This window comes from Gossypium hirsutum, chromosome A13 (genome assembly GCF_007990345.1).
Source record: "Gossypium hirsutum isolate 1008001.06 chromosome A13, Gossypium_hirsutum_v2.1, whole genome shotgun sequence".
NCBI lineage: Eukaryota > Viridiplantae > Streptophyta > Magnoliopsida > Malvales > Malvaceae > Gossypium > Gossypium hirsutum.
In genome coordinates, this window is record NC_053436.1 from 1,956,817 (window position 1) to 1,971,162 (window position 14,346).

Below are 14,346 nucleotides of genomic sequence, written 5' to 3' on the forward strand. Positions count from 1 at the left end.
TCGTTTATTTGCCCGTAAATTGACTCGTTTATTTATTAATGATTTTTTCTTATAAAAATATTAAAATAATATCTGTGTGTATGTATTTATTGTTTGTTTGTTTGTTTATTATTCATTAACATTGTTCGTGAACATGTTCGATTAAGTTAAATGAATATGTTCGTGAACATTAAACAAACGAACATGAACACACATAATTTTAAATAAACGAACATGAATAAAAAAATTGAAATTCCTAATGAATACAAACTGAACACGAATAAACTTAAAAAAAAAACATACGAACATGAATTATACTATAACTGAATTATCGTAGTATTATTAAATGAACAAATAATGCCATGTTAATTTAATTGATTATGATTATATATATACCTAAAATGTGGTTAAGATTATAAAAGTATAATGAAAGAATAAATGTCACAATGTTAATTCTTGATTTTATGGAGGTTAATATATATATGTATACTTATACTTGTGACATTATATATATAAGTAAAGGGAATAAATGAATAATATGTACATTCATGTATATTCAACATAATGAATATTTTATTAAACGATTTCGGATAGAGTTACGGGTATAGTTGGCATGTCATATGATTTCTTACATGAAGATATTTAGCGTCAGTCGCATATTATTTCAGTAACATACCAATGAGCGTTGGATGCATATTACTTCAGATGTACCGATAAACATTACTGCATATATACTTTAGTGCCAGATGCATACATTGCTTTTGTAGTTCTCTAGAGCATAGAAGTTCTCCAAAGCACTAGGTGTTTGTGAGGATGTACTGATGAGCACCGGGTGCATTTCATTATGAGTATAATATGTTGTAAAACATAGAAATAAAATGTGACCAAACTATGAAAACAAAAATTGATCTATTTAATATATGATATTGATAATGAGACACGAAAAGCATGTGGAAGATCATGTGTATTACGAATAATGAGCCCTGGGGTCTTATGATACAAGAAAAATGATCTAAATGATTGAATATGTGAATTTGTGATGCAAAACTTAATAATGCATCGATAAATTAACATACGAGAAAGATTTTAAAATGGAACTTATATTAAAGAATAAGTAAGAATATAACTCGTCCTAACGAAGTATTACTAAGAATATGACTAGACATAATGAACTTAATTACATGATATATTATGAAGAACTAATAACATGTTATATGTTAAATATGTTTATGTAATGAAATCAAATTATGATTAGTATCATAGAGTTTCTTTGCTCAAGTGTGGGATTGTTTGTTTCTGTGCGCAAGTAGTTTGATAGAGTTGCATTTGATCAACAAAATCTAAGGCCCAATATTCAGCTTTATGGTCTTATGTTATTGGCATGTACCTAGAGTTATAATGTTGGAATTTTTTATTGATACACGAACGACGCAGGTGAAAGATAAATTTTATGTAGAAAAATTATATAAAATACTAATGAGATTTTGATTAAAATGATAAAGTGAAGCTTAATGTCTTATATTCAAATCTAATTATATATATTTTAAATTTATTTTAGATTTAAATTATTTCTTATTAATTTTATATAAAATATAAAAAAATAAAAACATTCTATAATAATATTTATTAAATATTTTAAATTTTAATTTTAATATTTTTTTTAACGGAGTCAATATTAAACATCAACTCAGTCACTTAAATAATAAAATAAATTAACTTTGTTAAATTCCATGGTACCCACTTTTATTACAACTATTTTTAAAATATAGTTCTCATTGTTTTCCCTAAAACAAATTCATCCTTCAGCAATTATAGCTACTTTGAAGTATTGGAATTGGTCCCAATAAGAGTGAAGCATTTTTTAGGGGTCGAATGAAATTTTAATTTTTTATAGTTTATATCTTTATAAATTTTAAATGATTAAATCAAATTTTTATAATTTTAAGGGAGTTAAAGTGTAATTTTACTTTTATTAATTTTAAATTTTAAATCTTTTTAAAAGGTTTAAATAATAATTTTCTATTTTATGGGGGCCGAGATCCTGCCAGCCACCCCTAAATTTGGCTTCAGAGTCCCAAATATATTTAACATTTCTTCTAGTATAAGTTGGCATTTAAATGGGCATTTAAGATCATATTTAAAGAGCAAATGAGTTCCTTATTTCTTTTACATTTAGGCACTTCACTTCACTGTTATATATATATATATATATATATTACTATAATGAGTTTCGACTTAACATCTAATCAATAGATCACAATTTAAATTTAATCATTTATTTTTTTTATCATTCACTTGTTTTGAGAATTTAATATTTTTTCAAATTAATTTTTTTAAATATTTAATTATTTAATTAAAATTATATGATGGGACCCTTATTGATTAAAGTAATTTATAAAAAAAAAATTCTTCAAGTGAAAATTGATATAATTTTAGAATGTTACGTTGTAAAAAAGAGTTGAACTTTTATTTTTTTAATAAAAATATTGATTAAAATATTAAAATTTTAAACTTAGTAGTTCATATAGTAATCCATATGTACTTCATGTTAGTTATTTTATAGTTATAGATACTTCAAGGTACTGAAAATGGACCCAAATATATTTAACATTTCTTTTAATATAAGTTAGCATTTAAATGGGCATTTAAGATAATATTTAATGAGTAATTATACTCTCAACTAAATTGTCCGATTACTTCACTTTCTTTTGATCATCATTACAATGACATTTAATTTAATATTTAATCAATAGACCACAATTTAAATTTAATCATTCATTTTTTATTATTAAATTTGCTCGTACATATTTAATTATTTAGTTAAAATTATATAATGGGACACTTGATACGATGAAAGTAATTTATAAAAAAAAATTATGTGATAATTGATACAATTTCATAATGTTATGTCGTAAAAAATAGTTAAGTTTTTATTTTTAACAAAAATATTAATTAAAACATTATAATTTTTAAACTTGGTAGCTTGCATTCATGTGCACTTTGTACTAATGTTTTTTTAATTTATTTTAAAAGTTTTATTTTTTTGAATATTTTGATAAATTTTAAATTATTTTTTGATGCGACATATTTGAAAAATAGTGTTATATTTGCATGAAGTATATGTAAACTTCTATGCACGTAGTCACACCAACATCATTAAATTATTAATGTTCTATTCAACATTCCCATTAAAAAAAATGATTCGACTCTTTTTGACATCTTGATGACCAAATTTAGCTAAAAAAAAATAAGAGTTAAATTGACAAATGATATAAATATTAAGGGCTAAATTTATCATTATAGCTATATTTTTTTAGTTTAGAAATTAAAAATGATTTAATTGTCAAATTCAAATACTAAAATGAAAGGCCAAAAATTATATTAACCCTAAACTATATCATGCTAAATTAAAAAGAAGTTAAAACAAGTTATAGGACTCTATACGATCTTCAGAAATTTGAAATTTAGTCAATATACTTTTATTTTTAAGAATTTATTTCTACTTTTCTGATTTTAAAATTTATTTTCAATTATTAATATATATAGTTTTCTGTTAAATTAGTTGCTGTGACTTTTTACAATAAAAAAGACTCACTTAGTGCACTTGAATTTAACCAAATATTTTTAATTGTATTAATAGTTAAACTTAAATTTTAAAATATAAAAAATAAAAAATTTAAATTTTTAAAAATAATAACATAATCACTAAATTTCAAACTTATGAAAAATACAAAAACTTATATTTTAACTTAAACATGAGACTTGCTCTTATTTTATATTTTGTTTAATCCTAAAAACATGAGAAATTTTTATATTTTTTATTATTTTATGGCTTGGACTCACTCTTCACTTTTTCGAATTCTATTAAGATTTCACCCCTACAATTAATTATTCGTTGGGACAGTAAGAATTAATTTGAGGATGAGAAATTATCACATCGATTTGCTTTCTTCCTTTGCTAGTTCAAGAAAACCCATTATTTATTGTTTAAAGGAGTGTTGCGATTAAAAGTATTTTGAAATTGACATGAAACTTGCCCCTTAATTCTAATAAGAATTATTATTGGGATTTTTCAATTAAAAAAAACATTAATATATTTTTGACTCCGTTTAGACATAGGTAAATGAAAACTCATAATCATAATAATGATCGCACTTTCAACCACATAGTTAAGGGATTAAGTGAACGATCACCACACACACCTCACAGTTTAATTAAATAAAATTTTAAAATAAAATCTTAATTATACTTTTTTTTCGTTAAAATATAAAAATAAGAAAAAATAAGTTATATAAAATACTTGATTAGAAGTATTTGTAATTTGCAAGGATATTTAAACTTATAGGAATATAGTAGATTATGCCTTAGTTAATGTAAGTGGACGTGATTTCTAACTTGTTGAAATATTTTTATTCTCCTATTTAACGGTTGCAGAAAGACTATAAATTATTCTAAACATATTATATTAAAAAAACTTTTACGAGCATAAACCAATTTAAATTATAAAATATTTTTGTAAAAAACACCCACAATATAAAACATTTAATATCAACAATCACTTCAAATACTCAAAGATAATTAAATTATGACACACCCACAATACACAGGTAAAAAACAAAAGTTTATATAAATAACTAAAGAGGCATAGGGTTAAATCCTACTGACAAAAACAGTTTCAAAATAATATAATTTATTTTTAAAAAATAAATATCGAAAATAATAAGTAAAGAAAATAAAATATTTACAACTTTTTTTTCTCTTTCTTTTTAGGTCTATATAAACCCAAGTATCAAAAGAGATCATAGTACCTACATTGCTTAGATTCTCATGGAGCAACTATTTATCAATATCTTGCTTACCACTTTGTTGCTTGTGAGCTTTAGCTTGCTTTCAAGCCTCTTCAATGCTATGATATTTAGCCCTAAACGGCTTCGTTCCAAGCTTGAAAAGCAAGGGGTCACTGGTCCTCCACATTCTCTTTTGCTTGGAAATTTGTGGGAAATGATGAGCACTAAATTCAAGAGCTCCAAAACTCCTAAACAGCAACAACAAATTGTTAACATTAATGGGAGACAACATTAATGGCAAACAATACAAAGTGGTGCAAGTTTAGCACCCTAAAGTTGACTTTGAAAAAGTGGCATGGGATAATTTTTTTTTGGTCCTTGAGATAATGGGCTATTTATTGTTTGGTCCTTAAACCTCAACTATAAATAGGCCTTCTCATTTCTCATTTCAATCATCCCAACCAATCTTTCTCTCTTAGTTTTCTCTCTTCTCCTATTTGAGAATTCTTAAGGAATTCTATTTGTTTGTAATACTTTGAAGATAGTAAAGTTATCATCTGGTGTTAGTGCCCGAGGACATAGGTATAATTTACCGAACCTCGTTAAAACTCTTGTGTTCTTTCTTGTCCTATTTTTCTTTCAATATTTGAGGGTATAATAGTAGTATTTAATTGTGCTATTAAATTACTATAGAAGGGATATTCTGTCTAAGGAAAGACTTGGTATTTAAGAGATCCATGTGATCCACCTCTCTTTCCTGGGAATTGAACTTTGTGTGATTTTTTAGTACAATAATTTACACGCTTCCGACTCTATTGGAACAACACAAATTACATCTCACAATTGTGCAGCTTTTGTGTTTCCCTACTTGGTTAAATGGAGAAGGCAGTATGGTATGTGTTTTGCAATTTTTATATCAAGTTTTCTATTGTTGTTCGAATTTGAATATTATTACAGTTCGCTGAGATCCTCAAATGATCATGTCTTAAATGATCATGTATGAATCTTACATAAGACTCCTCATGGAGAATCCTTGGCTACATTGGGTCCCAATCACTGCATCTCATTCTTGATGATCTGTAGCACGTTATAATACCACTCTACCAACACTTATAGCATCAAACCACTTGTCCTATCAATACCAACTCGACATGTGACGTGTCGGGGCTAGGGACCTTAAGGAGCTTCCTTCCTTCCCTCGAAAACCTCTACTCCCTCTACAACACCAGGCACCCTTCACATTGGTATATGTCTTATTCTAAACAAAGTGAGCTAACTCTTTCCGTCGTCAGTTTCAACATATATGAGTACATTCATTTATTTAGTTTGATAGAAAAACAAAAATCAACTCATTCATATGTGATTGGATTTATTGAAGTTTTAAGTTATCAAATATCTACAGGTCCGACATTCGTATTTTCGTTGGGGAACTTACAGATCTTGCACATGAACCATCCGAATGCATTAAAGGAATTGAGCACCTCCACTTCGCTTCTTTTCGGAAGGCCTTCACATCACCATTATGATGCTATTCTTGGCCAAGGCATTATTGCTTCTAGTGGTCATGTTTGGGCACATCAAAGAAAAATCCTTGCTCCTGAATTTTTCATGGACAAGGTCAAGGTATACAATTAAATACATATGGGTCCACAAAAATCACATCATTATTTTAATAAATAAAATTTATGTGAAACTTTAACATGAGAATGAATCTACTAAATAATTTCTACTATACACCCAATAATTAAAATCCTAACTAGTGAATAACACAAGAATATAAACAAACCTCACCGGTATACAATTATTTGCACTCCTCCCCAAATATCCCTCAAATACAAATGAATGAAATCTCCAATAAAACTTAGGATATAAAAGATAACTGTAGGGTAAAAATATTTCTAAAGCTAACTAAATAAAACTCTCAAAATACACCCCGAGTATGCAAGTTGACAATCTTTAAATAGGTAATACATGTGTTGTTTAGGTTTGGATAACATCATCTTATCAACTTAAATTTTGAACTTTTTAAAATTTTTTATTAATTTTAAATCTCGTGTGTTGGCTTGATAGTTAGTATGTTCATTAATTCAAGTGTGGCTTGAGTTCGAATCGTGTCAATCGCGTTACTATTAGGACTTTGTCCCCCTCTTATAATTCACCAGAATTTATTGGAAATTATTTTCTTTTTTATCAAATACTTTGGATAAGTTTATCTATTTTCTTTTTCTTTTTCGTTTTTTTACTTATAATTCATGTTTACTACTCTCTCTTTTTTTCTTTTTTTTTAACTATTTGCTACCTATTTTGAATTAAAAGAACTTGTACTACCAAGAAAAAAAAATCTAAAAAGATACACAGTGATTATTACACGTTAAAACATTAAATGTAAGACAACAATCACTGTTCTAACAATACTTTTTAATCATCGTGGACTTATATATATATATGGAATGATTCTTAACTTTGGTACTTATATTAGTGTTGTTCTTTTTCATTTATGGTAGAAACTAATAATAAATAAGGTCTATAGGGGATGATGAAATTAATGGAGGAGTCGGCATTTCTGGTAGCCAGTGCATTGAATGAAGAGATTGAGAAAGGAGGAGGAGTTGCAGAGTTGAAGATAGATGACTATACAAGAAGCTTTGCTGGAGATGTTATCTTAAGATCGCTTGTTTTGGAAGCAATTATGCTCAAGGCAAACAAATTTTCCTTAAGCTTAGAGATTTACAAGCAATTTTGGCTCAAGTTCTTTTGCTTCAATGGATACCAGGAATAAGGTAAATTGCATTCAAAATTATTAAATCACTCAACATAATTTTATTTAAAGTTGGATTATTAAAATATTACTTATATAAATAATTATAGAAGGATGTAAAATTATTAAAGTTTTAAATTGTGTAATAGGATCCTTCTCCTTAAAAATTTACTTACTTAAAACCACAAAAAGTTTCTTTATATATACTTATATTAATCCTTTGACAGAGTTAATGTCACGAGTCAACTTGACATCAACTCAGATGGAAAATTATTAAAATATACCCTTTAACATACAAAATAACAAATATCACTATAAGGGTGCTTTTAATAAATAACATTATAATAGGATTTAAACTTAGGACATATGAGTTTAAACTTTTAACTTAATCATTTCAACTGAAACTATTATAACAAATGTCGATAATGGTGGTAGAACGATCGTAAAGCAATAAAAAAAAAACAAGAACATATAGATTTTATGTGGATACCCTTTCAGGAAAAAATCATAGGTAGAGGAGGAGAAATTCACTAATATTGAAAAACGAATGATACAAAAAGAGTTTCGACTACATCTATTTAAGTGTTGAAAAACCATGTTCTAATCAATGTCAAATAGAATAAAAATAATTCTATACGGATTTAACTAGTGTTGTATAATCCTACCGTTGTGCTTAATGGGAATCTGTGGCGGGTTACGGCCTCAGCCCTTCACCTCCACAGATCCCCTTATTTTGCTATTGTATTTATTTTTTCAACATGTAATAGGATTCGAGTCATGCAATCTCTAAAAGTTTGTCTTTAATACAATTATGGAGTATAAATTCAAACTTCAGAATTTTCTTATTTTCATAAAAAAAAATAATCATAAACTACTAACTTACAATTTATGGTTATAATAATATTTTTCAGATACCTTCCAACAAAGAGCAATATGGGAATGTGGAGATTGGAGAAGGAAATCCAGGCTTTAATCTTGAAGGTGGTAAAGGAAAGAAAGCAAACAAAATCACATCCCGACAAGGATCTCTTACAAATTATCATTGAAAGTGCCGAAAGAAGTGATTTAGGGCAAGACACAAACAGCTTCGTTGTTGACAATTGCAAGAACATATACTTCGCCGGCTACGAGACCACCGCGGTGTCGGCGGCATGGACGTTGATGTTGTTAGCTCTTTATCCCGAGTGGCAACACAAAGTTCGTGCCGAGATTCTTCAAACTTGTCGGGATCGTGTGCCGGATGCCGACATGCTTCGCAACATGAAAACTGTAAGTTTTTAACAATGAGTAAATTTTAAATGGGTACAATAAACTCTCTTGATGATCTCAATTTTAAAATTAAGTAAATTGGTCTCTCTTAAAAAAATCGAAACAATTTAATATTTATCAATTTCAAAAGTAAGCAGCTAAGGACAATTAATCACGGCGTTAATATTTTATTTCTGTTAATTGTGCATAACTTTGATTGGTATATGATAGCAAATTTAACCCTTAAAGTTTATTTATTTTGTCAATTTAGTCTTGATTTAATAGAATGCATAAATATTGCCATTTAAATTTGTTAAATCAAGAGTAAATTGGCAAAATGTGTAAATGTTTGCAGGTTAAATTTGTTAAATTAGGAACAAATTGATATAATATATGAACATCGAAGGCTAAATTTCTTATTATATCAATCAAAATTATGTAAAATTCATCAAAAACATTAACATCATGATTAACTATTCTTACTTGCTTATTTTTAAAATTGATAATGACTAAATTACTTTTTTTTTTGAGTGACCAATTTACTCTATTAAAAGTGAGATGGAATAGAAAGATTTTTTACCATTAAAATGCTATTTATGTTCCTTCGAGTTTTCATTTTTCTTTTAAAATCCATGGTAGTTAACCATGGTGATCAATGAGTCGCTACGCCTATACTCTCCGGCCGTCTTTGTATCTAGGGAAGCACTCGGAGACATGAAATTTGGAGGCATTAATATCCCCAAAGGAGTTAGTGTTTGGATAGCACTGGTAACACTGCATCAAGACCCAGACCTCTGGGGCCCCGATGCTGACAAGTTCATCCCCGAAAGGTTTGCCAACGGAATCAGTAGCGCATGCAAGGTACCATATGCATACATGCCATTTGGTGCAGGGCCTCATACATGTTTGGGACAACACTTTGCCATGATGGAGCTCAAGATATTCCTCACTCATATGCTATCAAATTTCACCTTCATTCTTTCACCAAAATATAGGCATTCCCCTTTCATGAATTTAGTCGTTGAACCTGAATTTGGGATAGATCTCTTTGTTACAAGGCTTTGATAATGTTATAATGGAAGAACTAGGGTTTAGCCTAGTTAATTATATAGTGACAATCAACGGGCCGGTCTAGCTCTTGTTAATTACATATCTTTCATGTACCATTAATATAAATAAAATAAGCTTTTTGGCTTCATTTCTTTGTTGATGTTTAGCATATAAGTGAATAATTATATACTTGTTTTCTTAAAAAAATATTTGCTAAGTAAAAATTGTTGCTACCTTAATTTTCTTGTTTGCTTAAAATAACAAATGCAATGGAAGTGCTAGACTAGAGTGGCCGTATTGCCAACCTAAAATTTTAGTCCCGTGACATTAGGACGTTCAAAGCTAGGCGTGAGTGGAAGTTGGAAGTCGTTCATGGCAAAATTTTCGTATCGACTTTCAAATTAATTTAATATAAAAAGATAATATATATAATATTTTCTATATTAATTTTTCAAATATTTTTATTTTAAATTTTCAAATCAAATTCTATTAATTTCTTTTATATTATTTTTTCAAAACAATTTATATTAATGTTTTATATTTTTTGAAATCTATAAATGATATTTATATTTTAAAAATGAAAATATTCACGCTCTCTCTCTCTCAACTTATCTTCTTCAAATATTGTATTTTTCAGAATCCAACATATCATTTTTGTTGCTATTGCTTTCAGCCACTTACGTCAATTGACCACTGTTAGCCACCAGCATAGAATTTGCCAAAATTTACCAAAAGCTTGTCTTGATTTCCACTTTTATATTTTTCATTTTTTTTCTTAAAAACCTTCCAAATCTTAATTATGAGAATATTAAATATGCTAAGAAAATATTTGCTGAAGCATTGTATTGCTAGAAAACTCCTTCTTTACAATTACAGTGAATGTAAATATATAATAACATAAGATTGTCCTTTGTAACAAAATGGAGAATGGAGACAAAGAACGTTGCAGCAGACTTACGACGTGGCTGTATGACACAGCTAATAGGTTTGTGTTGCGCGGAAGCGTGTGAAAGAGTAAAATTATTATACTGAAAAATCACACTAAGTTCAATTCCGAGGAAAGAGAGGTAGATCACGAAGATCACTTAAATACCAAGTCTTTCCTAACCAGAATATCCCTCTATCGTAATTTAATAGCACAATAAATCACTACAATCACATTCACAAAATATGAAAAATAAATAATAAAGAACACCAGAATTTTAACGAGGTTCAGCAAATTTTGCCTACATCCTTGGGCACTACCAAATATATTTCACTCCAAAAATTACAAGTGAAATTTACAAATAGGGAGAGAGAATAATGCCTTAAGTAGAGAATGGCAATTATGGGATGAAGAAAGTAAGAAATGGTTAGGCCTATTTATAGTTGAGGTTCAAGGATCAACTTGCAATGTCCCTATACAATTAGGGACCAAAATTGCAATTATCCCATGCCAACTTTTAACCCAACTTGCCAACCAATCTTACTTTCTACTTTCGGTGCCCACTTTTTTTTGACTTTTCAAACAATGTGGGTGGGTTCCAATAATCTCCACCTTGAAGATTTGATTAGGATAATCTTATCTTCACACAATTCTTTCTGCCTTTGACAACAATACTTGATAGTGCCTTCTTCAACTGTTAAACTTGCAGGATATTAATCAAGTTCAAACAATGTTCAAACTTGGTTACTGTTACCACCTTGGTCATCATATCTGTGGGATTATCTGCAGTCTTGATCTTCTGAAGACAAATTTTCCCCTCTTCAATAATTTCCCGCAAAAAATGGAATCGTACGTCGATATGCTTTGTACGTGCATGATAGACCTGATTCTTTGCTAAATGAATAGCACTTTGACTATCACAATACACGTTAATATGCTCCTGAACCAACCCCAAGGTTTTAGCCATACCTTGTAACCAAATAGCCTCCTTTACAGCCTCTGTTACAGCCATGTACTCGGCTTCTGTGGTTGACAACGCAACTGTAGACTGTAATGTAGACTTCCAACTTATTGGTCCTCCAGCAAGTGTAAACACATAACCGGTGGTTGATCTTCGCTTGTCCAAATCACCGGCATAGTCAGAATCAACGTACCCAATAACACCTTTACCAAGTATATTATCCTGCTTGAACAGTAATCCAACATCTACGGTCTTCTGAATATACCGTAGAATCTATTTCACAGCTTGCCAATGTCCTTTTCCAGGATTATGCATATACCTGCTCACTATACTAACTGCCTGTGAAATGTCGGGTCTTGTACACACCATTGCATACATCAAGCTACCCACTGCATTAGAATACGGAACTTGCAACATGTATTCTCGTTCCGTATTCGTCGAAGGAGATAGTTGTGCAGAAAGCTTGAAATGAGAAGCCAACGGGGTACTTACAGGTTTTGTTTGCTTGTTCATGCCAAACTGCTGTAGTACCTTCTTCAAATACTGCTTCTGAGACAAGCTAACTCTATCATGAGCTCTATCTCTCCAAATTTCCATGCCGAGAATCTTTTTAGCTTCTCCTAAATCTTTCATCTCAAACTCGAGATTGAGTTGAGTTTTCAATCTTTCAATCTCAATTTTGCTCTTAGATGCTATTAGCATATCATCAACATATAAGAGCAAGTATATGAAAGTTCCTTCTTGTAGCTTCTGAAAATATACGCAATGATCAAATTTACTTCTTGTGTACCTTTGCCCTTTCATGAACTGATCAAATCGCTTGTACCACTGCCTCGGAGATTGCTTTAATCCATAAAGCGACTTTGTCAGTTTGCAAACCCAATTTTCTTTTTCAGCAACCTTGAATCCATCTGGCTGAGTCATATAGATTTCCTCTTCCAAATCACCGTGTAAAAACGCGGTCTTCACATCAAGCTGAACTAGTTCAAGATCATATTGCACAACCAAGGCTAGCAAAATCCGAATAGATGAATGCTTCACAACTAGAGAAAACACTTCATTGTAGTCTATTCCTTCTTTCTTAGCGTAACCCTTTGCTACCAATCTAGCCTTGTATCGAATTTCATTTTTATCAGGAAATCCTTCCTTCTTTGCATATACCCATTTGCATCCAATTGCTTTCTTTCCCTTGGGTAGTGTCACCAACTCCCAGGTTCTATTTTTATGAAGAGACTGCATTTCTTCATTCATTGCTTGCTTCCACTTTACACCATCAGGGTTACTTATTGCTTCTGTGTAAGTAGAAGGAACATCATCATCTGCAATTGGAAGTGCATAGGCCACTATATCATCAAAGCGAGCAGGCTTACGAATCTCTCTTCTTGGCCTCCTATATGCAATTGAATCTTGTTGCTGTAGAGGTTATTGGGTAGGAACCTCTTCATCATTTGTCCCTTCAATATTAGCTGGATCATTGTTAACCTTTTCAAGCTCCACCTGCTGCAAAGTACTACTGGTTTTGTCATCCTTTTGTGAATCCTTGTACTTTAACATGGTTGATTCATCAAAAGTCACATCCCTACTGAAAACAATCTTCCTTGTATCAGGACACCAGAGACGGTATCCTTTTACTCCATCAGTTATACCCAAGAATAATGCTTTCTTTGCTCTTGGGTCTAACTTAGATTCTTTTACATGATAATATGCAGTGGAACCAAATACATGTAAAGAATCATAATCAGTAGCAGATTTACCAGTCCACATCTCCATAGGAGTTTTTCCATTTATTGCAGCTGATGGCAAACGGTTAATTAGATGGCACGCATATGTAACTGCCTCAGCCCAAAATTCCTTGCCCAATCCAGCATTGGACAACATACATCGAACTTTCTCCAGTATAGTTCGATTCATGCGTTCTGCCACCCCATTCTGCTGTGGTGTATCCCGAACAGTGAAGTGTCGCACAATGCCCTCATCTTGACATACTTGTAGAAATGGATCATTTTTGTACTCAGTGCCATTATCTGATCGAAGTCGTTTGACCTTTCAACCAGTCTGAGTCTCCACCATCCTTTTCCATTTCAGAAATGCATCCAAAACTTCACTTTTTCTTTTCATTAGATACACCCATACTTTTCTTGAATAATCATCAACAAAAGTAACAAAATAGTGCATACCTCCCAAAGAAGCCACTTTGGTAGGTCCCCACACATCACAGTGAACATAGTCCAGAATTCCTTTCGTATCGTGAATTGCTGGACCAAATTTTACCCTCTTCTGCTTGCCCAGAACATAATGTTCACAGAATTCCATTTTGCAAGAATTTGCACCTTTCAACAAGCCTTGCTTCGTCAATGTCTGCAAAGCTTTTTCACCAGCATGTCCCAATCGCATATGCCATAATCTGGTAGCCTCTGAATCTACATCTTTTGTAGAAACTGTTGATGTTGATCCAATAACTGTACTTCCATTTAAAAAGTACAAGTTATTTCTTCTTGTGCCTTTCATCACCGTCAATTGCCCAGCTACTACTTTTAGTAATTCATCTCTCAAAGTGATTGTGAGCCCTTTAGATTCTAGGGCCCCTAATGAGATGAGATTTTTCTTCAGGCTAGGTACGTAGCAAACATCTGTCAAG

General features: G+C 30.5%; 1 pseudogene; it reads left to right on the forward strand.

Moving 5' to 3' along the window:
* The first annotated feature begins 5,559 nt into the window (after positions 1-5,559).
* On the forward strand, positions 5,560-9,970 carry LOC107929528 (cytochrome P450 714C2-like; annotated as a pseudogene).
* The last annotated feature ends 4,376 nt before the right edge of the window (positions 9,971-14,346 follow it).